A 27,587-nucleotide genomic window follows, 5' to 3' on the forward strand; every position below is an offset into this window, starting at 1 on the left:
GATGAGTGGTGTAGGTCTGCGCCCAGGATCTGAACCCATGAACCCAGTCCGCCAAATCGGAGCACACCAAACTTAACCACTATGCCATGGGGCCAGCCCCTCAGGAAGCTTTGAAAGCAAAATGGCTAGCCCATAAAAATTCTTCTTCTTATCACTCTCAAAAACAAGATTTTCAGAGAAGAGAAGCAAATGAGAAAGACAGATCTGGATGCTTGAGTGATCCAATCCTCCTGGTAGTCAAATCCAACCACATCACTCTTATGCTTAGAACTCCCCTTCTCACACAGAGTAAAACCCTAAGTCTTTGCCTATGTACAGGCCTTACACTCTCCGGGCCCAGCTACCTCTGATCTCATCCCTCAACTGTGCTCACCTTGCTCACTCCTCTTATGCCTTACAGGCCTCCTTGCAGTTCCTCCATCCTCAGAGATTTTGCGTTTTTGGCTCTCTCTACGCTTCCTCCAATTTGTTCCATGCTGGCTCCCTGCCTTCACTCAGTCTCTGCTCAAATGCCTTCTCCTGGGACTCCTCCCTGATCCCCCCATCTAAAAGAGCAGGTTTTGTCCATTTGCACCCCCTTGTCTTATTCTTCTTTCCATCACTTACCAACGACATTGTTGTTAGTGGCCTCAAGTGAGTTCTCACTCCCAGTGACCTTGTGTACAGCAGAGTGGAACCCTGCCCAGTCTTTCTGTACCATCCTCTCAACTTCTAGGGCTATATCAGACAATGCTTTGCTGCTATTCATAGAGTTTACATTACCAATTTTTTTGGAATTGGGTGGCAAGTCCTTCTTCCTAGTCTGTCTTAGCCTGGAAGCTCTGCTGAAACCTGTCCACCATGGGTGACCCTGATGGTATTTGAAATACCAGTGGCATAGCTCTTAGCATCATAGCAACACACAGCCAACACAGTATGACAACCGACAAACACCTGGTATGGTTGAGAAATGAACACGGGCTGTGGTGGTGAAATCACTGAATCTTAACCACTAGATCACCAACGACATTATGTCATATATTTATCAGCATATATGAGTCCCCCACTCCCCATGAGTAAGTTCCAAGAAGCAGGAACTTATCTTCTTTATTGTGTATCCCCAATATCTAGAATATCTCCTGGAAGGTCATAGGTCATGAATAGATGTTTCCTGTTTGAATAAATGTGTAAATAAGTGGGATGGCTCTTGAGGCTTCTGTCGCCTGCTCTGTTAGTCAGACAGCCAGCATGTGCTACACATATGAATTCAAGTGGATGACTTAAACTGATGACAGCCACATGGGAAGAATCAAGGAGGCATAACGGATTAATTTCATCCAATTCAATGTAGCAAACACTTTCCAAGCCCCTATTATGAGTAAGGCTCTAAGTTGGAGTTGATATTAGCCATCTGCTTCTCTGAAGAAGCCTTATAATTGATAGTTTTTACACAGGAAGAACCAAAACAGAAAGACTTCCTTAACCAGTTGGGAACAACCTTCTGATTCCTATTGAAATAAATTTAAGTCGACAAGCGTTTATCAAATTCCTGCTGCAAGCAAGGTGCTAGGCTACTGACTATCCCCATTGACTCATTTCAAAACAGCACCACTCTTTCAAGTTTAAATAATGGCAAATCTAATACTGAGGAAAAAGAATTCAGTGCAGTAATACAGCATAAGGTTATAGACTTTTGCAAATCTGTATTAACCTGAATGCCTCTAGAAGTACAAATATTAAAGCTATTAGAATTCCATTAGAGTCATGCACCCACACTGCTCATTGATGTGCACTTTTGATTGAGACAATAAAAAAGTGCATATTACAAACTAGCCAAAAAAACACATAGCTTTTCCTCTTTATTGTCTGAACGTTTAGGACTCATTTTTGTGCAAATATTTATAGAGTTTATTTCTGGTATGTTTTATCTATGTGATTTCATAGGAGTAAATTTAAATGCACATGTATATATTAGGACCTCGTTATACAAAAGAATGTAATAAAAAGAGTGGAGGGTACAAAGTAGTGTCTGGCACAATCAATATCAGCGAACAATGAGAACTTACTGGGTGCCTAGTACTCTTCGAAGGACTTTAATGGATTAATTAGATTGGATGAATTAATTGATTTAATAGTCACAACATGCTCATGAGGTAAGTATTCCTACCATTCCTATTTTACAAATTAGGAAACAGGAACAAGGAGGTTTAGTAACTCGTCCAAGGTTAGTAACTGTGCCAGACCTTCGTGCTAGAATCCATGCTCCTCATCACTATTATATTGCCTCCAGGAAGCATACATTCTACCTGGGAAAGTAAGAAAGAAATATATTAAATATCAACCAGACTTGACAGCAATAGAAGAGCTCTCCCAAAGTCATACATAATTTTTTTTTTTTTTTTTTTTTTGCAAAAACAGACAATAATTACCGTAGAGCTCAAAGGAGGGAAAGGCAAGTTCTGCCTGGAATGGAGTTGACCAAAAATCAGAATGGTTTCTTCATCACAACAGCAATGCTGGGAGCAAGAAATAAGGGAGCAATGCCTTCAAAATTTTGAAGGAAAGTTATTTCCAAGCTAGACTTCTATGCACAGCCAAACTGGTAAGGAAATTTGAGAGTAAATACCTACAAAATCTCAAAAATGTATCTCTGCTTCCCCATGCACCAATCTTAAGATACCACTAGAGGATGTCCTTCGTCAAAATGAGGGAGTGAAATTCGATCTAGGAAGATGTGCGACAGTGAAACCAGGATATCCAACAGAGGAGAGAAATAGAGAGAACCTCCAGAATAATAACCGTGCTTCGGGTGTAGAGGGCAGCTATCCAGAGTGAAGAGCATGACTCAAGAGACAAGCTTTTGAGAGCTGTCATCGCCATGCCTGCTGCTGTTGAACCATCTGTTTAACCAGAGAAAACACCTGGAGGATGTACTCAGCCAAAACAAGGGAATATGCTACAAAAGAGGAAGACATGATATCCAGGAAGTAGAAAAGCCAATCTTGGAGAAAGGCAGAGGGAATTCCAGGTGTGGTAGAAAAGCAAAGGCCAAGCTGACAACCGAGCAGCAGGTCTAAAAGAAAACCTGTCCAGAGAAGGAAAGACATTTAAGAAAAAATTTTTACCTGATATAAGTTACCTCATGGAACTTTGTACTGAAATGTTATTGGAAATAGTTGGAAAGATTAGCAAAAAACAAAGAGAAAATGAAGCAAATGAAAAAGCAAGGTAACTATGAACTTCAAGAAAAACTAAAAATAGATAGGGAAAATAATTATAACACATTATGATGCTTTTATATGAATAATATTTGCATAGCATATGAATGGAAACACTGAATATGGATTTAACCAAAAATTGTGATATAATTATATTGGGAAGATAGAAGAGGAGAAGAGGGGGTGGCAGCATAGAAGAGCTACCTCCTCTTCTACCATAATAGGAAATATATAAGTGATGTTTAAAATTGATTAATAATCACATAGCAGCAGTTGCACATTACTTAGGAATATGGACATATGCAAATTTCAGAAAAAAAGTACTAGAAGAGTCTAAAGTGGTTACTTCTGACAAGGACGACGTTTTTTTAACAAGCTTTTAGTATTATTTGAATTTTTAAATTACATGTATGAATTATTTTAATAAAGTAATAATTAAAAATTAAAATAGTTCATGTGAGCTTTCCCAAAATGTTTGGTATCTAAAAGCCTCTCAATAAAGCTTCTTCTTCTTATGGTATTATTATTATTGGAAAGAGTCTTGGCTTATTGTCAGATGACATTGAATCTAGTAATATCTGCTACCGACTCTTTCTGGGGATTTTAGCAGGGGATTTTAATTCAGTGGACCTTAGTTTCTTCCTTTGTAAAATGAAGGGGTTAGCATATAGGTATAATCTGTTGAGCCTGCTCCCACCCTATTATGTTATGAATAGAGCCTTTTATGCAGCACGCATACACTGATAGGGTGCTGTCACACAGGAAAAACTTGGCTGCTTTTAAAGTCCTGCCTTTGATCTGGGCCATGGAGCCGAGAAGATGAGAAATGTCTTCATCACTGGTTCAAGAACACGAAAGGTGATTGTGAGGAGAAGGAGAGACCCCAACACCAGAAAGGACAGAATAAGACAATATAATTTTAACCTCTGGAATGATTCTTACCTTGCAGAGCCGATGTACTAGAATAGGATGATGTACTTGAATGCATTTTGTAAAGTGAAAACACTATACACAGGTGGTCTTGCTAGTTTTGTTTAGAAAGGAGTCAGCGCACTCTAGTGGGAAAAGCTCTGGTCTGGGAGTTAAGACATTTGAATTCTAGCGTTGACTTTGCTCTTAATCCTCCAGATGAGCTCGGACAAGCTCTCTCATGTCCTTTGTCTCAGCGTTAGGACTGGTAAAATGAAGATTGACTCAGTTGGGGTTTTTCAGTAGCAGAAAAAGAAATCAAATTGGCAAAAATGGGATAGTTCATAGAACTGAGACAAAAGCTTCAGGAAGGACAGGAACCAAAGATGTTCTAGAGCTCTGGGCTGATATTCAAGATTGAACTACAAGATGGCACAGACACAGCCCAATCAGAAGGGATGCAGTAGCCACGCTTGTGCAGGGCTCTAGAGGCCCTCCACTGATGTATGTGTCTTAGTCCATTCCGTTTGGGCCACTATAACAAAACACTATAGACTGGGTGGCTTATAAACAGGAATTTATTTCTCCAGTTCTGGAGGCTGGAAGTCAAGGTCAGGGTGCTAGGCATGGTCGGGTGAGGGCTTGTTTCCAGAGTCCCAGACTTCTCGGATTCTCATATGGCGGAAGGGGCTAGGGATCTTTCCAGGGCATCTTTTATAAGAGCACTAATCTCATTCATGAAGATTCAACCCTTATGACTTAAGCAACTCCCAAAGGCCCTATCTCCTAATACCATTATCTTTGGGGGTTAGGATTTCAACATATGAATTTTGGGGAACACAAACATTCAGACCATAGCACAGGGCTAACTCTTCAGTTGTTGGATCAAAGGGAGATCTGGGGTAGTGGTCCCAGGAAGGAGATGGTGGAGAAGACATTCAGGGTTTGGGGAGGCAGCTATTTACCAACTGGTATGGAAGTATTTCAATATTTTAACAAGTGGTACAGCTGTATCGGTGTGTTTCTGCTGGATGTTATAGCTATGTCTAGGCATAAGGAGCTATTTATTGTTACTTCAGCCCTCATTGCTAGGATGAATTGAGATAAAAATTCAGCAAACACTTTTTTCCACCCTTTTGTCCCACCACTTTGCACTCACAATTGAGGGAGAGAGTATCTGATTGGCCCGGTTTAGAGTTTATGCCCACACTTGGCCAGAGGAGAAGAGAGCACCCTGAATGACAGTACTACCATAACAGCATCCAATGGAGTGGAGGCAATTTCCTAAAAAGAATTCAGAGCTCTGTTACCCTAGGGTGAGATACAAAGTATTTAATAGCTGGTATGGCAAGGACATCAATCAATTAGAAGACACGTCAGCCTTTGATTATGGGGCAGGGTCCTGAAGGCTCCCTGCTGCGCTGGGGGTTAACCCTCTTTACCAGCTGTGCTGTTGCAAGAACAGGACAAACACTGGGAGTCTCAACAAGCAGGAATGGGATAGTCAGCATGGCGCGGGGGAAGAGGGGAGCAGGGGCTTGGACCATGGTTATTGTTCGTAGATATGGCATATTAGTATCAGCTGCTGCCTGCCTACTGGCTGAGTACGAACCCTCTGTTACCAAAAGAAGCGAGAGGAGAGGAACGCTGGGCTGAGGAAAAATCATAGCTGGCTGTTACAGAAGGCTTGAAGTAGAACTCGGCCTTGAATTGAAGGGGCTCTGCCCCCTTGCTTGCGTCATTTTGGTGAAGATATTTTGCCTCCCTGAGCCTAACTCCTTGTGTATAAGAAGGGGGTCATAAATAACCCATGAAGCTGGAAACCACGGTTGCTACAGAGTGTATGAGGAAATGCGTGGTGGTATTTTTGGTTTTCACAATGACTAGGAAATGGGGAGGCTGCTACTGGAATTTGGTGGTGGAGTCAGGAATAATAAATGTCCTACAATGTCTGGGGTAGTCATTGCTGTCCTACCCAAAATATCAATAGGACCTCTGTTGAGAAACATTGCAAGGAGAATTTTCCGGAAGAGGTTGCTGAAGAGAATACTGCCATATGCAATGGGCAGAAGAGGGATAGACCTAGTTTGGGTAATAAAGTGGCCATTTATTATTTATTGTGGATTAGGTCTATAAACACATCTGTCATTTAATCCTCATGACCACCCCCTGAGATACAATTAATGACCCCTTCTTATACACAAGAAGTTAGGCTCAGAGAGGCAAAATATTTTCACCAAAGTGACACAAGCAAGGGGCAGAGCAACTTCAATTCAAGTTTGAGTCCAAAGTCTTTCTGCAAAGTTTCAGGGGGTTGAGAGGAGAGGGACTACAGGGTGTGTGTGGAGTCCTCTGAGAGAAACAAGGTCACAGTCATGTCACATACCCATGATAAGAGTCTAGGAAGAGTTGTTGAGTCCTGAAATCAATTACTGTGGGAAGCTGGAATTTCTGGATATCTTTGAAAAAGCCTCCAGAAATTCAAGTTTGTTCAGACAAAGTTTTTCCTAGATTGAGGGAGGAGATCATTAACCGGTCTTCTGGTCTTGTTTCTATGATCAGTTCTCAGTACCCTACCAGACTCTGGGGGCTGAACTTAAGATAAATTTTGAATAAACTCTCCCTTGAAAGGGCTGGAAATTCACACACAACTGCAACTTAATGGAAAACTGATTGAAACCAGCCATTCTGACTGAAGATTAGTTGGAGTCTCTACATTGAAAGTGAAATGCAAGAAGTCAAAAGTTAAAGAGATGAAGGAAGGATGAGTTAGGATTTTAAAAAATCACATTTATACCATTACAAAATCAATATACATTATCGTATAAGATTTTTATCGAACAAATATTATTCTTCTTTATTTGCTATATATAGATTTCCGTACACGTCATATTTGAAAATCATCAGAGAATTCTCATTTCCAATTTTCTATAATTCCATCATAAGTACTTTTTCACCCCCTTTGCTTATAACTTTGTGCTAAGATGCCACTACCTCCCCCAAGGGAATTACAAGAAAAGCTGAACTTATTAGCCATCTACCTCTTGGTAAAAATGAAGGACATAAGAGTCATTTTATTAGTTAAAAGGCAGCACAGAGTATGAGGGAAGCAGGCACTTGCGGGGGTCGGGGGCAGAAGAAAGGACATCTAACCAAAGTGGTAGCTGTCTCCAGGGATAAATACTGCGTTTCAGGAATTCTGGTCCCTGCGCCTCAATCTAGGGTGGATGGATCTCTTTCCAGTTCCCGTCCTCTCCCAAACCCCAGGTGCAGACACCAGGTGGCGCTCGCACCCTTGCAGTACTGCGTCTGGAGCCCCTACACTTAGGGCCTGTCTCCTAAAAAGCCGCGCGGGCTGCCTGACCCCGGAGAACCGCGTTCAGTGAAGCGCAGAAGCAAAGGGACGGCTAGCTCGGCCCCGCCCTGAGGCTGAGCTGAGGCCAATGTGGAAAGGGACCAGTGGACGCAAGGAGGCAGTGAGGGCTGTGGAATCCGCCGTCGTCACTCCAACCGCGGGACCAGCAGGGAAGTTCAGAGCTTGGGCAAGAGGATGGAAGCACCATGCAAATTCGGGGAAAGCAGAAGAGGTGGCTAACATTGGGATGGTTAGAATGTCGGAAGGACCCCTCTGAAAGATTTCAAACGTTACAGACCCTCTTTCTGGATTCTCAGCGGGGCATGATGGAAGCAGGTTCGGGGACCTTTGAAGAGTATCACTTGCCCTTTCTCTTCTCTCCATCACCAGCCTTTAGGGGTGGTGAAATACCCTCTTTTCAGTTTTCCAAGGCGAGCAAGTATTTTCGCACAAAAATGGGTTCTTGCTAAATTCCCAGTTTCTATACCTCCCTCCCTAACATTCGTGTGCGCACAAGCTGGATTGTAAAGGACGCCGCGGTGGGTTTATTTGCACGGTTCAAAAGTGGGTAACGATGATGAATTTCTAAGGGGGCCCAGAGGGTGACAGCGCAGGGCCGAGTCCCTAGAGACCCGGCGCCAGGCTGTGGCGCGCCTCCTGTGTTGCACGTCTCAGGGTGGAGCCTCTCGGAGGGTGGGCTGCGTGGATCAGAACTACCAGGGTGTTTGATGAATGCAGAGTCCCTGGCCTCAGCCCCGACCTGTTGAAGCAGGATCTCTGAGTGGGAATCTGCAGGTTAGGAACTCCAGCCACAGGCCACTGCCGACATTCGTCCTTCTAAACCTGCAAAAATGTCCATTTCAACGCTCCCAGAAGATTCTCCTGAACTTTAGAGTTTGATCATCGTTGCTTTGGCGTTTTACAACCCTTGTTCCGAACTGTTCGGAAAGGGAAGGGAGAGGAGGGGAGGAAGGGAACCCTTTTACAGTGAGTACGGGCCCCCAGAGCGCAGGCTTCTTGCCGCGGGTCGGCAAGGGTGGTCTTGAGGAGTGGAGAAGTGGGCACACAGCACCTGCGTAGCAAAGGGCTCCAGACCTCCCAAAGCGGCTGCAGTTTAGCAGCCTCACACTAGCCTGGGCCGAGTGGAGGAGCAAAAGAGGCTCTTTCCCTCGCTGGACACCCGGCTGCGGCGCGCACCTGGAACCCCCGCCAGGTTTGGGAGGAGGGGCCCGTGGGCGGTGCGGGGCGCGCTCCTCAGAGCAACTCCTGTGGGGCGGGGGTGGGAGAGGAGGAGGAGATAAAGTGGGGGGTGTTTGGGATTTAGGCCTGCCTCCCACCTCCCCACCCTCCGCCCCCGCGGCCACCTTCCGCTCTATAATTGGCCGCCGGCTGGCCTTCCTTCCCTCTTATCAGATCCTGGGCGCCCAGCAGGAGGGAAGCGCTGGAGAGGAGGAGGCAGCTCCAGGCGGCCAGGAGTGGGAGCAGGAGAGGGAGGAGGAGAGGGAGAGGGCAAGGAAGAAGGATAGGGAGAGGGACAGGGAGGGGGACTGGGAGAGGGAAAGAGGCTAATTAAAACGGGCACACAGCGGAAAGGGAGTGAGAGCGGTGCGCCGCCAAGAACCAACGCGCAGCGGCACTTGGATCTCCCCTAGGCACCGAGAGGTCCCCAACCTGGGCTGGAACCTTGCTCTGCACAGGTCAGTTCTAATCTTTCTCTGCCCTTCTTCGGGTCGACTTTGAAAAGTCTGTTCGCGAGGAAGGAAAAGTGGAGAGGGCGAAACACCTGCAGACGCAACGCAATTCCGTGGACATTTTCTACAGCGCGCGCCCAGGATGGTCCAGGGACCTTTGGGGTGGGATGGGGCGGTGCACCCGGACTGCGCAGGAAGAATAGGAGGTGCTGCGTGACACGAATGCACAGACTGTGAAGACGTGTTGCTCCCGGGAGCTTTTCCCTGTATTTGGGTGTTGTGAGCGCGCGGCGGGAAGAAGCGGCTTTGGGTCCGAGACAGTGGCGACTCTAACCTTTCCAAGAAGAAAGGGTTTAGTAAAGGCGACAATCTGGTGAGAAAAGGGCTTAGGGATATGTCTTGGAGGGCAGTATATAAATAGAAAGCACGCTATCTTTATTTAGATTGTATTTGGGGTCGCTTGGGAGAGCAGTCGAAGAGGATCATGGGGGACAAAACTCACCCAGCCACCCCTCGGTACTACCACAGATTAGTGCAGGGGACCAGGCACTAGACGCAAAGAGGAGCACCCAAGCAGGGCGCATCGTTGGAGGGTGTTGGCGGTAGCCGCTCTTCCTCTTTGCTTCAGGAAACCCAGATGCTTCGCGCGTTTTGTTTTGGTATCTGGGACCAGGAGGTTGCGGCTTTGAGATGCACCAACGGGATGTGGTGTTGGAGGGTTCTCTCTGCCCTGGCTTTTCCACTCCTAACCTCCGCCCTTTTTATTCCTCTGGACCTTTCCTTCAAGCCTCCTAATACGCAGCGCCTGGGCGGAGATGCATCCGGCGGAGTTAGGTTTTGGCGTGTAACGTGCACAAGCAAGACAGAGTTAGAGCCTGGCCAGGAGGATCCGGCGTGGGGCCACTGGAGTGGCCTCAGTCCTAGGTGAGGGCCTGGGCGCCGCCTGCAAGTCCAGGACCACAGGCTATCCGATTTTGGAGCTGGATTCTTGGGTCCTCTGCGGGAAGCATGCTCTGTGGCGCGCGAGCTCAGGGCTGACAGGGGGTCGCCCCTTTTGCCTAGGTGCCGGCTTGGGCTTGTCCTTAGGGAAAGTGCCCAAATGGGGCTCGTATGCAGCTCTCGCAGGGACTTGCATTTCCCCCCGAAAATCGGTTCTGGAGCTGCTACTGAGAGCCCCATTCCCTCTGAAAGTTTTGGATTCTATTCTGGAAGTTTTGGAGAGTCCGCTGCTGGCAGCAGCTGAAGGGGGTGGGAGGGGGCAGGAACAAAGAAATATGGAGATAAGACTTTGGTGCCTCTGTGGGGAGCAGGAATGAAAAGGAGTTTTTCTGAAATTCCCCTGTTAAAGGCTCTGGGGCTTTTCACCTGCAGAGGACCGCGGGGGGGACCCTTCCTAGTTGCCGCATGTGGTGAAGGGGCCCTATTCAAATCCAGCAGACGAGCTTAAGCTGGGTGCAGTGAGAACTGGTGTTCTGTTTCTGACAAGGTAGTCCAATTCTACAAGCAGAGAACTCACTGGTCAATTTAGAACAAGTGAATGAATAAATGAATGAATGAACGGATAGCATTTGGATTTTTGGTTGTTGGGAAAAGGCAACTTGGTTGGATTTCCTCTGAACCTGGTGGCAGTGGCGTGATTACTGTAAGATAGAGTTCAGGATCGTATTTTTTTTTAAGCAACTTTATTGAGATATAATTCACATATCATACAAGTGTCCAATTCAGTGGTTTTAAGTATATTCACAGAGTTGTGCAATCATCACCACAATGAATTTTAGAACATTTTTATCACTCTAAAAAGAAACTTCGTACCTATTAGCAGTAATGCTCGTTTCTTCCCAACCTCTCCTCCACCCCACCCCACCCAGCCCCTGGTAACCACTAATCTACTTTCTGTTGACATTTCGTATAAATGGAAACATACAATATGTGTGTGGTCTTTTGTGACTGGCTTCTTTCACCTAGCAAAATGTTTTCAAGGTTTATCCATGATGCACAGGATCCTCTTTAACTAAACACAGAGCATCTCCTCCTTCTCTGCCTGGGGAGCCCTGAGCTAGGAGAGACCTGAACCTCCAGTGCAGCCCTGACCTCCTGGGGGTCCCTTTGAAAAGACAGGAGCCACACTGGTGAGGCCTCTCAGTAATTCCCTGGGTAGAATTTCTTGGAACCCATCAGAATTCCTGGAGCAGTTTTGGGTAGGTCCCAGGCTTCAGGATTGATGGGAGGAGCCCTTTGGCCCTTATTCTGCTGCTAACATTCCAGCTGAGGATTTCAGAGAACTCTCGGGGCCTTCCGTGCGTGTCTTGTTTTTCAGAATCATCCAGGGCTGGCCTTAAGAATGGGCTGAGCAAACTGGTATTTGAGGGGTACTGGGACAAGACCCAGCACCCCCAAAAGGCCCTTGGGGGTGTGCTCCCTTTGGCTTTTAAATACTTCCTAGTGTCACCTAGTAAAACACAAAGATCTTTTGCCAGTTTTCAGCTGACAGTCTCTGCAGTTCTGTGATTCTAGAGCCACACTGCTGTCATTTTAATCCTAATACAGCCAAATAACTGCTGTTTTGCTGGCCTGTGGAGTGTAACCTGATTCCTTTGAAGGACAGGGCCTTTGTGAATTGCTGCAGGCTGAGGTGGTGGTGTTTGAGTGCGGAGCTAACAAATCATCTGGGATTACCACACTCTGTGTAGAGCAAGATCCTTGGTAAATGAGACACTAGATGGTCCCAGGGGCAACAGAGGGGCCACTGGGGGTAGGGGGAGGGAGGGAGAGGAAAGTTTAAAGGACAATGGCAAAAACAAATTCCTCCTTGTCAGATTTGCCCCTGATAATGCTGGATGTCGGGAAAACAATCTCCTCTTGCTCCTTCTGTAACTAAATAAAAAGTGGCAGGGATCCAGTTACTCCTCTGTGTACAATAAGCCTTGAGTGAAGACCAAACTTCATGCTGTTCCCGTGGGGGTGATGGGTGTGTGTGTGTGTGTGTGTGTGTGGTGGAAGTGCTGGCATTTTTTTTTTTTTTGAGTACCTATTGAGTACCTATCCTTTTCTCTTTTAGAAACATATTTAAGTCTTCCAATTACTTGCAGAAGTAAATATTATTCTTCTTTTAGAGATAAGATCACTGAGCTTCAGGGACATAAATTACCTTGCCTGGGGTCACAAAACCAGCAAGTGACAGACACCTGATTAAGATAAGTCTATGAGATTTGAACCCAGATCCCATTGGACACATTCTCCTTCAGTTTCTTTGATGGGGTTGGGGGAGGGGTGTGTGACTGGAAATGGATGATGTCAACTGAGGCCCTACAATCTAATAACTAAACAGGAGATGGAAGGCAGACAGATACAGGTGAAATCTAAACTTGCTCCTTCTGTGCACTGTCCATGGACACATCAATGCTCTTGACAAACTTTTCTGCCAGTGGGCCTTTGTTGGAGCTACCCTGGCAGGTGTCTCTAACTTTGAATTTTATGGAGCAGTGCTTGATCTCTTTCTTCCCAGAAATTACCTGGATTGTTTATGAAAATTGATCTAGAGGGAGACCAGGCTTTGCTGAGTCCATCTGAGTGTCTTAGGATGTGTCTATAACCAGGGCTACTCAGGAGACCCTTTATTGGATAAAGATTTGTTCCTGGGTGGCTTTCTACCTGGTTTTGTAGAGAGGAGCACTGAATTGCTATCTAAAAATGATATTCTACTGCAGGGTTTTTGCTTCCATTCTTCCTTTACTTTCCAGCCCTTCCTCCTGCTATGTACTGAAACTGTGCTAAGCATTCAAAATATAGTGGTGAATATTACACTTTGGTAGGTAGAAATGCAAATATCTGATTATAATACAGTGTTAAGTGCTACAGAATGGAAAATAAAAATTACTACTGTAGGAAACTTGGGGTAGCATCTGGCCCACACTTGGAAGATCAGGGAAGCCTTCCTGAAGGATGTCTATCTATACTGAGATGTGCGGCTATCCTTTATACTGCTTATACATGGTATAGAGTTTAGTTAAAAACAATCTTCCATTTCTTTGACCAAGAAGCTGTGTCAGTCCTTAAAAAAAGGAGAAAAAAAAAAAAAAAGCCAGGTGATGGATCATTCCCAAGTCAAGGAGCTGTCATTCCGATTATGCCATACTTTTGGGACGGCTGTGCCTTCTATCGCGTAGAACTTACAGCACTAGTTTAAGACTGAGCAGCTACATTCCTAGGGCTGATTTGCAGTCAATTCTCTTGCACTGGAGTCATTACCAGGGCTGCTGTTAACCTATATAGGGTCTTTCTGTGAATTAGAAACAGGTGGTCTCTCTGGGTAGGCCCATGCCATTGGGAGAAGACAACAGCGTCCTTTCGTCTGGATAACACAGCTTTGCATACAACTTGGAGAGCAGAGTGTCTGCTAGTTTCAAGCATCACTCACTCTAGGCCAAGTGCGAATTGTGCAGTGCATCAGCGGTGACCTGTACACATCAACCCTGATCATTCAATCATTGATCATTCAGTCAATCAATATTTATTCATTGCCTTTTATGCACTTTGAGCCTTTTTGATTGTGGTTGAACTCCGCGTCTAGATGTCCTGTAGTACCTAAGACCCAGAAGGTAAAAATAGTTACTGAGGCCATGACGTTAGCTGGAGATTTGGAATGGGATATGGGGCAGATGCACCCCACTGGAGGTCTGATTGGTGAGGGATCTAGGTCACTGCTACACAAATTGTGGTCTGCTGGTTGATGCCCATCCACAAACTGTTACTTCCCCCTGATTAGATAAAATTGCACCAGAGTGTGAATCAAATATGTCACTATGCATACTGTTAGTTCAGCTGAGATATTTTTTCATAGCAAAGCTTTCTTGATGAAGGAAGCAAGACAATGCATAGATTTACATTTTGGCATAAGCTCCTTATCTCATTGTGGACCAGTAACAGTTCACAGAACAGGTATTTTGAGTAGCACCAATCTAGGCAACATTGCCCGGTATCTGGCCAGGAAGGCGATCTTGGCTCCTTCTGTCTTTATACTATTTTCCTTTCTCTCTTTCTCTTTCCCTTATTCTTTTCTTTGTTTCTTCTGCCTCCTCATGCTCATCGTTATAATTTTCCCTCTCCTCCTCCTTCTCTTCTTACTACTTTGCCAATTCTTTCCCTTCCTTTTGATGGTTCTCTCTCTTACTATTTTACCATTTCTTTCTCTACATTTTTGATGTTGTGAATTTGATTCAGTTGTTTGTGTTTTAAAAAACAAAGTTAGAGGAGCCCAAATACAAAAGATAAGAAATGAGAATGGAAAACAATCACAAAATGAGAGGAAATTAAAAGAATTGAATAGTAATTTAAAAATTTTATGCCAATAAATTAGAAAACTTGGGTGAAATGGATTTATTTTTAAACAAAATACAAAACTGACCCTAGATTTACAGAATTACGAATAAAACAATAGGTGTAAAAACTTTGAAAAAGTTTTTAAAAAGTAGCCTCCCCCAGATGCCAGACTTCCATGGTTTTGCAATTGAATGCTAGCAAAAATATTAAAAAATTGATAATACCAATGCTACTATAATTGTTCCATAGTACTGTATACAGAAAGAAGGGAAACTTCAAAGTTATTTTTATAAAAAAATAATAAGATAATACTGATATAAAAACTTGACACAGCATAAAATAAGAAAGCTACAGGCTATCTCACTTATTAATATAGTATACTTATTAATATAAATAGCATATTAGCAAATAGAACCCAGTAACACATCAAAAGAATAATATGTATCTCTATTGTCATTACAGTTGATTTAAGGTAAGGCTTGCTATCAGAAATTGTGATTCATCTGTCTTTGTTCTTCTTTTTAAAGATTATTTTGGCTGTTCTAAATCCTTCACATTTCCATGTAGTTTTTAGAAACAATTTGTTAATTTCTACAAAAATTGAATTGTTGAGATTTTAATTGATTGTTTTGAATCTATACATTAATTTGAGGACATCCTAACAATATTGAGTTTTTCAATCCATGAACATGGTACACTGCACTATTTATTAAGGCCTTCTTTAATATCTCTCATGAAAGCAGTTTTGTATTTTTGTAGTTTTTACACTAAACAGTATGGAAGACTTCCAAGTCTTACTAATTTCTAAGTATTTTGCCTTTTTTCAAGTTACTGCACATGGAATTAAAAAAAATTTTTTCTTTTCCATTCGTTTGCTGCTATAAGAATATGATTGATTTTTGCCCATTGACCTGTGTCCTGCAGCCTTCCTAAATTAGTTCAAGTAGGTTTTATTTCTTTAGTAAGTTTTTAAGGATTTTCTATGTAAACAATCATGTTGATTATGAATAAATACAGTTTTACTTCTTCTTTCCCATTCTTTCTGCCTTTTATTTCTTTTTCTTACCTTATTGGACTGGCTGGGACCTCTAGTACAATGTTGAATGAAATGGTAAAATGTTACAATGTTGACATCCTTGTCCTATTTTTTATCTTAGGAAGAAGCATTCAATATTTCACTGTTAAATATGATATTAGCTGTGGGTTTTTCATAGATGCCCTTTATCAGATTGATGAAGTTCCCTTTTATTCTTAGTTTCCTGAGTTTCTTCTTAATCATGATGGGTTGTGAATTTTCTCAAATACTTTCTCTGCTTCTATTGAAATTATATGTATATATAAATTCTATATATATATATGTTTTTGGTCTGTTAACATGCTGAATGATATTGATTTTAAAATATTAAACCAATCTTACTTCCCTAGAGTAAACCTCACTTGGTAATGATTATTATTATTATTTTTATATATTACTGAATGTTATTTGACAATATTTTGTGAAGTATTTTTGTATCAATGTTCATGAGGGATATGGTTCATAAGGGATATGAACATTGTATCAATGTTCATAAGGAAAATTTTTATTTTTTGTAATGATGTCTTGTTTTGATAAAAAGATTATGCTAGCTCACCTTTGTTTTCTGAAAGGACTCCTGTGGGATTGATATTATGTCTTCCTTAGATATTTGATAAAATTTAGTAGTGAAACCATCCAGGGCTGCAATTTTCTTTGTAGGAATATTTTTAATAAAAAATTCAATCTCTGTAATAGATATAGAGATATTTGGATATTTGATTTCTTCATATGTCTGTTTTAGCAAGTTGAGTATTTCAAGGATTTTTTTTCCAATTAAGCTAAATTGTTGAATTTATTGACATAAAGTTATTAATATTTTTCCTTTTTATCATTTTTTGATGTGTGAAATATGTAGTGATATTGTTTCTTTTATTCCTGGTATTGTTAATTGTGTTTTCTACCTTTGTTCCCTGATCACTCTTTCTAAAGATTTTTCAATTTTATTAATATTTCAAAGGAGCAAATTTTGACTTTTTTAATTTTCACTAATATTAGTTTTATATTTCTTTGGTTTTTACTCTTATCCTTGTTAATTCCTTTCTTAAACTTAATTTGGATTTAATTTGCTCTTCTTTTTCTGGCTTCTTTAGGTGGAAAATTAGATCATCAATTTTAAATCTTTCTTCTTTTTTATGTAAACATTTTAATGTATAAATTTCTCTCTAATCCTTTAGGTGCATCTGCCAAATTTTTGTATGTTGTCTTTTTATTTCCAAATTTCTAAAAAATTCCAAATATTGAAAAAATATCAAATATTTTTAAAATTTCCATCGTGATTTCTCCTTTGACCCATGGATTAATTAGAAGTATGTTGTTGAATTTCCAAATATTTTGAATTTGTAGAGATATTTTATTATTATTGATTTCTAATTTAATTCTGTTGCTGTCAGAAAACATACTCTGTAAGCTTGCAATGATTTGAAATTTATTGAGTTTCATTTTATGGCCCAGAATATGGCCTATTTTGGAAAACTTTCCATGTAAACTCAAATAAAAGTACATTCTGCAGTTGTTGGTTGTAGTGTTCAATAAATATCAATTAGTTGATAGAGTTGTTCACATTTTCTATATCTTTACTGATATTTTGTCTAGTTGTTCAACCAATTCCTGAGAGTAGTGGTAGCATCTCTAACTTTGCTTATTTTTTCTTTCTTTAGTTCTATCAATTTTTGCTTCATGTATTTTGAAGCTCTATTATTAAGTACTTACACATTTATGATTAAGTTTTCTTGATTAATTGACCCTTACCATTCTGAAACATCCAGGATTTGAGGGGAGTTTCTAATGCAGATTTTATTCCTCCTCATTTTGACTCAGTTTTTTTTTCGACATTTTCTTTCTCAATTTCCAGTCTCTCTGGCATTCCTGAACTCTTCTACCCTTTAATACTTTGTGCTAAGAAGACTATGGGTTTCCACTTGATTTCTATTCACCATGCCATGTATTGTGGAGAGTTCACTCAGGGGGAAAAAGACTAATCACCAAGCTAAAAGTAACAAAACCAAGTCTTCTTTATTACTAACATGGAGTTGTTTTTTACTATGTCATGATGCTAACAGATAAGAGTAATAATCACCAATTTCCTCTAGGGCCTCATAAACTAATCCTGAAAACCCTTTTGATGATTCTGGATGTGAGGGGGGTGGTATTTTCATTAGAAAGAAGAAATAAGGAATGCTAAGCAAGGTCAACACACTGGGCTGATACGTTAGGCCTGTTTTTAGTTCTTTCTTTTTTATCTACATACCTGTATGACCTAGATCATCAATTGACTGTAAAATTCTCTTTCTATAAGGTGGATATTAAAATATTAACAATGTCGAGTTGGAGAAGGCATCTTGGATGTCATTTTGTTCAGTTCCCCTACCCACAAATTTAGGAATCTCTTCTATAACATCTCTTATGGGTAAACCTTAGCCAGCTTCTGCCTCAGAACTAGTGAAAGAAAAGAACCCGTTCTAGGGCCGGCCCTGTGGCTTAGCGGTTAAGTGTGTGTGCTCTGCTGCTGGTGGCCCGGGTTCGGATCCCGGGCATGCACCTACGCACCGCTTCTCCGGCCATGCTGAGGCCGTGTCCCACATACAGCAACTAAGAAGGATGTGCAGCTATGACATACAACTATCTACTGGGGCTTTGGGGGGGAAAAAAAATTATAAAAAAAAAAAAGAACCTGTTCTAATTGTTAGAGAATTTTTATATCCAAATCCACATATCTGTGTATCAGTCTATTGATTCAAGTTCTATTTGCAGACGCTGCACAAAATAATCTTGTTTTATCTTCCACATGAAAGCTCTTCAAATATTTGAAGACATCCATTTCGTGCCTCTGATTCTTGTTTTTCCTATGCTTAAAACATGCTTCAACATCCTCATTTCTTTCAAAACTTCTTTGCATGAACTCGTCAGCTGGAACTGCTGTCTTTTTCTAAGTCTGTCAATTGCTCTTAAGTCAAGTCTTCCATGTCTTCATATGGTTTATTTTGAACCTGTAGAGAACTGTCATCTGGAAAATGATAAAAATGGATAGGAATTGGGCTGGCCCTGTGGCTTAGCGGTTGGGTGCCCGCACTCCACTGCTGGCGGCCCTGGTTTGGATCCCGGGCGTGCACCAGCGCACTGCTTCTCTGGCCATGCTGAAGCCGCGTCCCACATACAGCAGCTGGAGGGATGTGCAGCTATGACATGCAACTATCTACTAGGGCTTTGGCGGGAAAATAAATAAATAAAATCTTAAAAAAAAAAATGGATAGGAATGTATTTTGAAAAGTTTAGAGCAGTTCACCCATGCAAATAATTGTTACCCCTGTCATTATCTGGATCCTTAGTTTTTGCCTAAACCTTTTTGTGAAGTTAATCCTAGAAACTTAATGAGATGGGGGAGATAAAGACTTCCTGAATCTCCTTCCTCCTCTAGTATCTACCCAACTAGCAAATTCATTGATTATAATCATTCTCTTTTCCTTCATGTTCTTTCAACCTGTTGCTAAAATATGCTATGGTTGGAACTTTTTGACAGCTGCCTGTATTCTAGTACATTATCACAGTCATTCTATAAGGTAGATGTTATCTTGCACATTTTATTGGTAAAGAAATCAAGTCATAGAGTGGTTAAACTAGTTAGTGAAGGAGCCCTGGCAAATTATTGGCAGAACTGTCTTCCTAACTCCCAGTTTTCTATTCATACTACCACTTTGTGCTAACTCTTTGCTCTGTTTCACACTTATTTCATTTAGCTTTGCAATACATTTGCTTGTGATCTTCCTTTTCAGTAAAATTGTAAGTGAGATCACTGCAGGCAGGGATTATATAGCATGAAGTTTTGTATCTTCCTTAGTACCAAGTAGAGAGCTTTGGTTATATAGTAGGACTCTCAATAAGAGATTGTGGAATGAAAATTCCAATACTATGAATAATGAACTCTCTCAGGGCTGGTATACCAGATGGCTAGCAACCATTTTGTTTTGTTTATGGTTTTTTTTAAGTCAGCACTAATTCAATAGAATATTATCCAAGGTTTGAGTGTATATATATGTGTAAGTCTGTGCAGGTCTCTGTGTGTGTGTGTGTATGAGTGGTTTACAAAAACTTTAGAATAAATATTTTAAGGAATTTTGATAAAACTGGCTTGTAACCAGGGCCTTTGCTCCTTGTTAATGGTACAAATGAGATTAAATAAAACAAACATGTGAAGTAGAAGGAGGGCTAATTACCCCTAATGGGGATAGTTTTAAGTTACTGATTACAAAATTGGGACTCTGTTTTGAGAAAACTTCTACTAAACATTAGCAACTTTCCCCAAATTGGGTTTATACCTTCTGAACTTAGAGCTAAGTAGCCATTTCTAACATGATGTTTTTAAACCAAAAAAAAAAAAAAAAAAAAAGGCAGAGTTACTTGTTTCATGCAAGCTTTTGGGCAAAGTCCCAACAAATTAGGCCTTGACATTTTGGTAAATGTTAAAATATCTTGTGGCACTTTAATAGGAATTGAGATTTTTCTTGCCCCTATTTTACTGTCCAAAAATTTGGAGTCTTGGCAGAAAACCTTGGGAAAACTAAAATTCCACTTCTCCCAATATGATATTACTCATCCTAATTTAAAATAAACAACAAAAAGGGAAGAATTTAAAGATACGCTATGGCTACGTTTTTTTTTTCCATATAAATAATACTCAGTTTTCAAAAAAAAGGTGCCAAGACTAGGCTAGCCATTATTTATTTATTTATTTAAATTAAATTAGGTGAAATGCAGATTAAGTTCCAATGTGGCTGGCAGGTTAAGTATTGCTTCAAAACACCTGGACATGGGAACTGCGGTGCTTGGATGAGAACAGAGACAGGCTATTGGATGGTGGATTATCAAAGGACCTTTTTCTCCTATGTTAAGATAGTATCATGTGATAACTGATAAAAGTCCCCTGATCTTATAGTGCATGCCAGGGCTGGCCTCGTGGCTTAGCGCTTAAGTGCGTGAGCTCCGCTGCTGGCGGCCCAGGTTCGGATCCCGGGCGTGCACCGACGCACCGCTTCTCCGGCCATGCTGAGGCCGCGTCCCACATACAGCAACTAGAAGGATGTGCTGCTATGACATACAACTGTCTACTGGGGCTTTGGGGGAAAAAAAAATTAAATTAAATTAAAGTGCATGCCAAAAAGACAAACGTGGCCTGTTTCCTTACCTCTCTCTCTCTTTGCCTTGTTCTAGTTGAAACCTGTGGTTATAATGTTTGGGGAACAAATCTCAGAATATTTTGTTCGAGTTGAGAGAGTGATTCTGCTGCTGTAGTTTTCTTGGGGTGTAGTGGACAGCTATCTGGGTGACTGGCAGATTTACTGATGTCTTGGTTGTGATAGGGCTGGAGCCTGCTCCCATATCTTTTCAAGTCCCCTGTATTCATGCCTTCTGTCTACCTAAGTGTTACTCACATCCCTTTGGATAACTCACCTAGTGTTGTTCTACCTGCCTCTGAAGGGTTAGGGTTCTAAAGATGCCCCAGGGCCTTTCCTCCAGTATTTCATCAAAATTTACTCACCGTTTGTCCCACTTCCTCTGTGCCCTGACAAATGGTTGGTTTCCTAATTGGCAGTAAATTAATCCAGGCTACAATGCTATATATTATATATACATATATTAGTCACTTAATATGTTGCCTATTTTTTTAGAATGGGCATTTAATGTATTGCCTATTCCATTAGGAATTTTAAGGAGCATGTAGTATGTGAATGTCTTAATCCAAGGAACTATTCTTTAGTAATTAGCATTTTGGAACTAGAGTAAGCTGGTAGAGGAAGATATTTTTTTGGACTCCTAAGCACAATTGAGTACATTCTTTAATTTTTATTATGGGATCTTAACTTGATTATTTATACGATTATCAAAGCATACGGATCTCCCTTTAATTGGCAACACAGCGGAGTTGCATATTAGACTGTCATTGGATATTATAAAAACACATACTTGCCAAGAAAAAGTTTTTTGAATGTTTGCTTGAGGGAAATACAATTATTTATTCTTCTGGATATACTGTAATACTCTGGAATAAAACCAGAATAGCAGAGGTTTAAGCGCATGAGTCATGTTGCTTTGAAGGTTCATGGAATAATGCTTTGCTACATTCACTGAAATAACTCTTGGGTAAAAAGGAAATGAAAACTTATATGATGATGCCAAAGCATATTCAGAGGAAAATTAATGGCCTCAGAAAAAGAATAGTATTGCATTAATTAAGGATTCAACAAAACAATACAAAGAACAACAAAACAATCACAAAGAACAACAAAAATTCATAAAATAAAAACAGAAAAGCAAAAAGAAGCAATTCCTAATGATAAATGCAGAAAAATATAAATCAGAAAATAAAACATAACATTGACAAGAAAAAAAAAACTTATCCTCAAAAAAATTGGAAACTGGAAAAATATATAGCTTATCTATTCCAGAAAGAGAAGTCAGGAATACACCATCTTAATACTGATAAGGGAGCTGTGACCAGAAAAGATATGCTTTAAGCTGAGAGATCGCACAACTCTGTGCTGATAAATTTGAAAATCAAAATAAAAAGGATCACTTTATGGGAAAATATCCAAGCTAGGACCGGGAAGTAGAAAACTTAAGTAGATGTATACACAAGAAAAAAGTTTTAAAAAATTGTGTAGGAATTAGGTTCAAAAAGGGAAATACGCCCACATGATTTTTTCACTCAAATTATTCCTAGGCCTTCATTGAACAGATCATTCTTATGCTATTTAAACTATTACAAAACAATGAAAATATGGAAAACTTTCTAACTTTACTTTATGAAGCTAGAATAATCTTGACACCAAAACCTTTAAAGAAAAGAAAACTATTGGTCAATTTCAGTTATTAATATAGATCCAAAAAATTAGCTGTACAAAGTTGACATTATATAAAAACAATAATATGAAGATACAACAAAAATAAGTTAGCCTGAGAGGAGGGTCCCCTGAGGGGTCTTTAGACTCTGGGAAATTGTCTAATTGGAAGGGATTCTTTGGTAATCCAATGCATCAATGAGCTGCACAAATTCAGTCCAGGACTACAAGAATTCAGGCATGAAAACACCCTGTACGGAAGGCTTGTCCAGCGGACCCAAGATGAACAGAACCTTGGAATCCCTGAGACATAGCGTTGCCCAAGTCTTGCCTCACAGAGATCTGGCTCTCCTCTCTAAAGACTTGAATGTTGTGTCAATGTTATAGGAACTTTGGGAAAGCAAACAGCAGCAAAGTGCTGTTTTCCCAAGTGGAGCCATGGTGGTCTACAAGTCCAGGCCATCTCTTGGACCTCCCTTTGTGAGTTATGTGACCCTCTAGGGGGACCCTGTTTTGGCAACTTTCAGTGCTGCTTAAGTAGAGCTGAGGCCTGACGGGATGCAGCTAAAGGGGTCTTACTTGGTCAAGTGGTCTTCGTCTTGGTCATCCTTCAGTGAGCTGCCCTCTTGAAGGATCACCAAGGATTTCATTACGGGAAGTGTTCAGGAAGTAGTTGCCTGCACCAGCGGCACTCTAGATGTGCTTATGACCCCAGCATCAGCATCAGAGCCCATCATGTTAGAATCAGATATGGGAAAGACCATGTTTGGAATTTTGGGAGCTGATGACCATTTTCCAACTATTGCCCTAGAAGGGAAGCCTAAAAGCCATTTGTGAAACGACAGAAAATCGTCTCCTGTTTTCAATATTCCCTAGATGAAAAGATGAGCAGCCATGTGGCCCTGGACTGGATCATAAAGGAGTAAGAGTCACCAGGAATCCTCTCTCAAGTGCAATGAATGAATGGTCTTGAGGGAGTTAGAGCAAGCAAAGAAAGCAGGATAACCATAGTGTTACCTAGAAAAGAAATCTGGAGCTTAGCCTTGACTCAGCTCTACAGTGGCCTTGACACTTCCTCACTAGGTGATGATCTGCTGAGCCACATGGCCCTGTATGGCTATCACTAGCAAGGCCAGATCCCAAGTGCCCCCAAGGATGGCAGAGGCCATTAGGAAGTTCATTGAAGGGGGTCATCAGAAGCTTTGGCACCTATACCTACTACCTGAAGGCTGCACTAATCCTCCCACCCATTCTGTTCACAGAATCTGAGACTAGTAGGACTCTTACAGGACCCAACAACCACCCGATGCAATTTCCCCATTATACTCTTCAGACTGGAAGAATGGAAACAGGGTTGTTTGACAAATATTTTCCAGGACTGGCTCCAACCTAAAGCCTGGCTGACACATGCCTCACTAGATTACAGATGTTGTTTCAAAGAATGGATTAGTGTAGATTCCCTCAAAAGAACAGCAGCCAGGACTGGGATAAGTAGCATGATAGCAATTTAAAAAATACTTGGGATTAAATAAGCAATGTGGATTATTTTAAAAAAACATACAAGTGTTACAGTCTCTTCCCAAGCTAGGTAAGTAAAGAGATAGCTCACACTCTACTAGGTATAATCCACATCTACAGCAGGGATTTTATCTGGATCTATCAAAGTTCTTGAAGTGGTAATAGCCTGGAAATACTAGATAAATCTAATGTGGCTTAAAATATCACTATAATAATAATTTTTTAAAACCCATACTCATTTGGAGATAAATGTCACCTAGAATAGTGCCCTCACTCCTGTACCTCTAGAAAAATTAATATCCAATTTTTATGAGTCTTGCAATCGATCATATTCACTTTTAATTTGCAAATAAGTAATTTGAGTTGATTTGTTTTTATTTTTGCCACCACACACACATCTCTATAATAGAGAAAATTATAGGCATTTTAAAGTCTAAAACATTTTGAAAAATACCATGCAACAAAGAGTGCTTGCATTTGATTAGTTTCTTAGGGGTAAGGGAGAATGAATATTTTGCTGTCTTTGTTGTTGTTCAAGAACATAAAAAACCAGTAGCTCAAACGTAGTGTCATTATTAAGTTCAATTACCAGGATCTTCTTTAAGGAAGTAATATGACTTTGCCATCTATTTGAAAATGGCTTGGCTGAAAGCCAAAACCATTATAATTACATTAAAGTTAAAAAAAAAAACCACAGTAATTGCCATGAATAGGTAGGATTTCTTTCTGTATCGAAAGGATAGATTAATGTTAGACATTATCAAAATAATTAATTACACTAAGAGGTAAAGATGAAAAATATGAATATCTCAATAGATGAAAAATCATAAAGGCAAGATTTAGCATCCATTCCTGATGGAAAAAAAAATACTCTTAGTAAAAAATCAAGAAGTATTTTCTTAACAGAAAAATAAAATGTATGCGAACTCCACTACTAGCAATATAATTAATGATGAAATATTTGAGGCCTTTCTAGTAAAATAATTGTTTTAAAACTACTAGCCTATACAATAAGAAAAAACACGTTGATTGCAAATGATGTGATTGTCAACCTGGAAAATCCAAAAGATTAAATTGAAAAAACAGAGCTAGAAAGAGTTCAGAATGGTGGTCTATTATAAAATAAATACATAAAATCAGTATCTTCTCTGTATTAAAACATAATCCAAGATTCCATTCACAATTGGAACTAAAAAGTTAAAATAACTGAAATATACTTTGAGGTGAGAAAGACCATTTTACTCATGACACTGAATCAGAAACTATACAGAAAAAGATCAAGTCAGATGCCTTAACTTGAAAAAAAAATTCTTTGCCCAATAAACAAAATTGAAAGGCAAAAACAAAAACTGGAAAAATACTGCAATATATATGTTAAAATTAATAATATGTAAAAAGTTCTTATAAATCAATGATAAAATCATTAAAAGATATGAATGGATATTTTATAAAAAGTATAAATAGCCAACGAACACAAAATGTTACATTTTACTGATTGTAAATAATCAAATTAAGATGATATTGTGATAATCACATTTTACCTATCAAATCAACATATATTGAAAACAGTTAACCCTTGTGATGGTGGAAGTGATGTGATGTGGTACTCATATAAGATGCTGGTGCACACGGAAATCAGCATAATTTTCTATAGGGCATTATGTACACATCTTTCAAAAATCTTAAAAACACATCGTTTTACTTAGCATTTCCATAATTGAGAATTTAGCCAAAGGAAATCAATAGTCATGTATTCAAGGAGATGTGAATAATGATGTTTATTGCAATGTTATGTGTATTAGGGAAATTTGGAAATAAACTAAATTTCCAAATAGAGATAGATAATAAATAGATTGTGCTACAGCCATATATATTGACAGGATATTTACTGTCATCAGAAAATACTCACACTTCAGTAAGGGAAAAGTAGATAGCAAAAAGTGCATACTCTTTGTTGCGCTTTCTTGTATTTTCTAATTTTCCACCATTAAAACTCATTATTTTTGTAATCAGAGCAAGAAAAGATATTTTAAAATGAAAAGAAAGTGGTATGAAGTGTGATACTGTAGAAACGTTCTCCTAAGATGCTTCTACCATGTCTGACTGCCTTATGTGTAGGTTCAAATCCCGGATCCGGGGGCCAGCCCAGTGGTGTAGTGGTTAAGTTCACGCATTCCACTTCGGTAGCCCAGGGTTTGCAGGTTTGGATGCCGGGCACAGACCTATGCACCTGTGTGGCAGGTGTCCCACATATAAAATAGAGGAAGATGGGCACTGATGTTAGCCCAGGGCTGATCTTCCTTGGCAAAAAGAGGAAGATTAGCAAGAGATGTTAGCTCATGGCTAATCTTCCTCATCAAAAAAAAAAAAAAAAATCCTGGATCCTGAACTCACTAGCTATGTGAGTGAGTTCACACTAGCCTCATTTTCCTCATCTGTAAATTGATATTATAATCATACCTACTTTGATTAAACTAATTAAAGGAATTGCTGTGAGGATTAAAGGAATTTATATATGTGTAAAGTACTTAGAATTGTCTTCACACATAGTAAGGGCTCAATAAATGTTGTGAATAAAGTACAGTGACCTTTTTCTGGATGAACCATGGAAAAAGTTCTACTCAGATTTTAGTATTGGGGAAAGGTACACATCTCCAGAAAAATATGTTTGAAAATTTAATCTAGAGCCAGCCCTGATGGCCTAGTGGTTAAAGTTTGGGGCTCTCACCACTTCAGTGGCCTAGGTTCAGTTCCCGGGTGTGGAACCACACCACCTGTCTGTCAGTTGTCATGCTGTGGTGGCGGCTAGCATAGAAAAACTAGAAGGACTTAACAACTAGGATATACAACCGTATACTGGGGCTTTGGGGAGAAAAAAAAAAATAGGAAGATTGGTAACAGATGTTAGCTCAGGGTGACTCTTTCCCGGAAAAAAAAATTAATCTAATAATATAGTAAACCTTAAAATTTAGCATGATCCTTCTTTCTTTGACTGCTAATTCATAAATTCTGGGTCAAATTCATGGTCACTTCTACTGTATCTGGACCAGATACATTTTTCTCTGTGTTTGTTTTACTCAGTACTATATTATATTTCCACCAAATTTTCCCTTATGTTAGGATTTCCAGGACACCCAGTTAAATTTTAATTTCAGATAAACAATAATAATTTTTTTTTAGTGTTAAGTATGTCTCAAATATTGCATGAGACACACTAAAAAATTAATTACTATTTATCTGAAATTAAAATTTAACTGGGATTCCTGTGTTTTTATTTGTTAAATCTGGCAGCCCTACCTTATACATTATATTTGTTTATATTTATTTATTATTACGTTGCCTCAGATCCTTTGTGATACAATATTGGGGAATAAATGAATGAAAGAATGTATAAATGAAAAAAATACCCTGGGTCGAAGGAAACTTTTGAGATGTCAATCTCTGAGGAAAGGACTCAGAATTTATCCTCATATCCTTCACACATATGAGAAAAAAAAGTTATAATACAAGATTAGAGATGATTCAGCCCAGTGAAGTGAAAGCTAAGTAGTGATTTAATATTAGCACAAAGTGGTTTTTCAAATTCTCTTTGATCATTAGAAGAAAGTCCTATATATCTTTACTTTGTAAGCAACATAAGGCAATGTAGGACTTTTAAATTTATGTGATAAATACTGGAGGAGCACATTA

General features: G+C 40.0%; 1 protein-coding gene and 1 pseudogene across 5 annotated transcripts in view; both read left to right on the forward strand.

Moving 5' to 3' along the window:
- Positions 1-8,984: 8,984 nt before the first annotated feature.
- Positions 8,985-27,587, forward strand: part of COL14A1 (collagen type XIV alpha 1 chain) — a 212,804-nt gene continuing 194,201 nt past the window's right edge. For 2 of the 5 annotated variants that reach the window (XM_058564860.1, XM_058564862.1), the window contains exon 1: positions 8,985-9,158. The gene's annotated coding sequence lies outside the window, so the exon portion shown is untranslated. The remainder of the gene's footprint in view (positions 9,159-27,587) is intronic. The other 3 variants (XM_058564863.1, XM_058564861.1, XM_058564864.1) reach the window with 3 other exon arrangements.
- Positions 22,550-23,514, forward strand: LOC131419582 (protein limb expression 1 homolog; annotated as a pseudogene).

This window comes from Diceros bicornis, chromosome 21 (assembly GCF_020826845.1).
Source record: "Diceros bicornis minor isolate mBicDic1 chromosome 21, mDicBic1.mat.cur, whole genome shotgun sequence".
In the NCBI taxonomy this organism is placed as follows: Eukaryota; Metazoa; Chordata; class Mammalia; order Perissodactyla; family Rhinocerotidae; genus Diceros; species Diceros bicornis.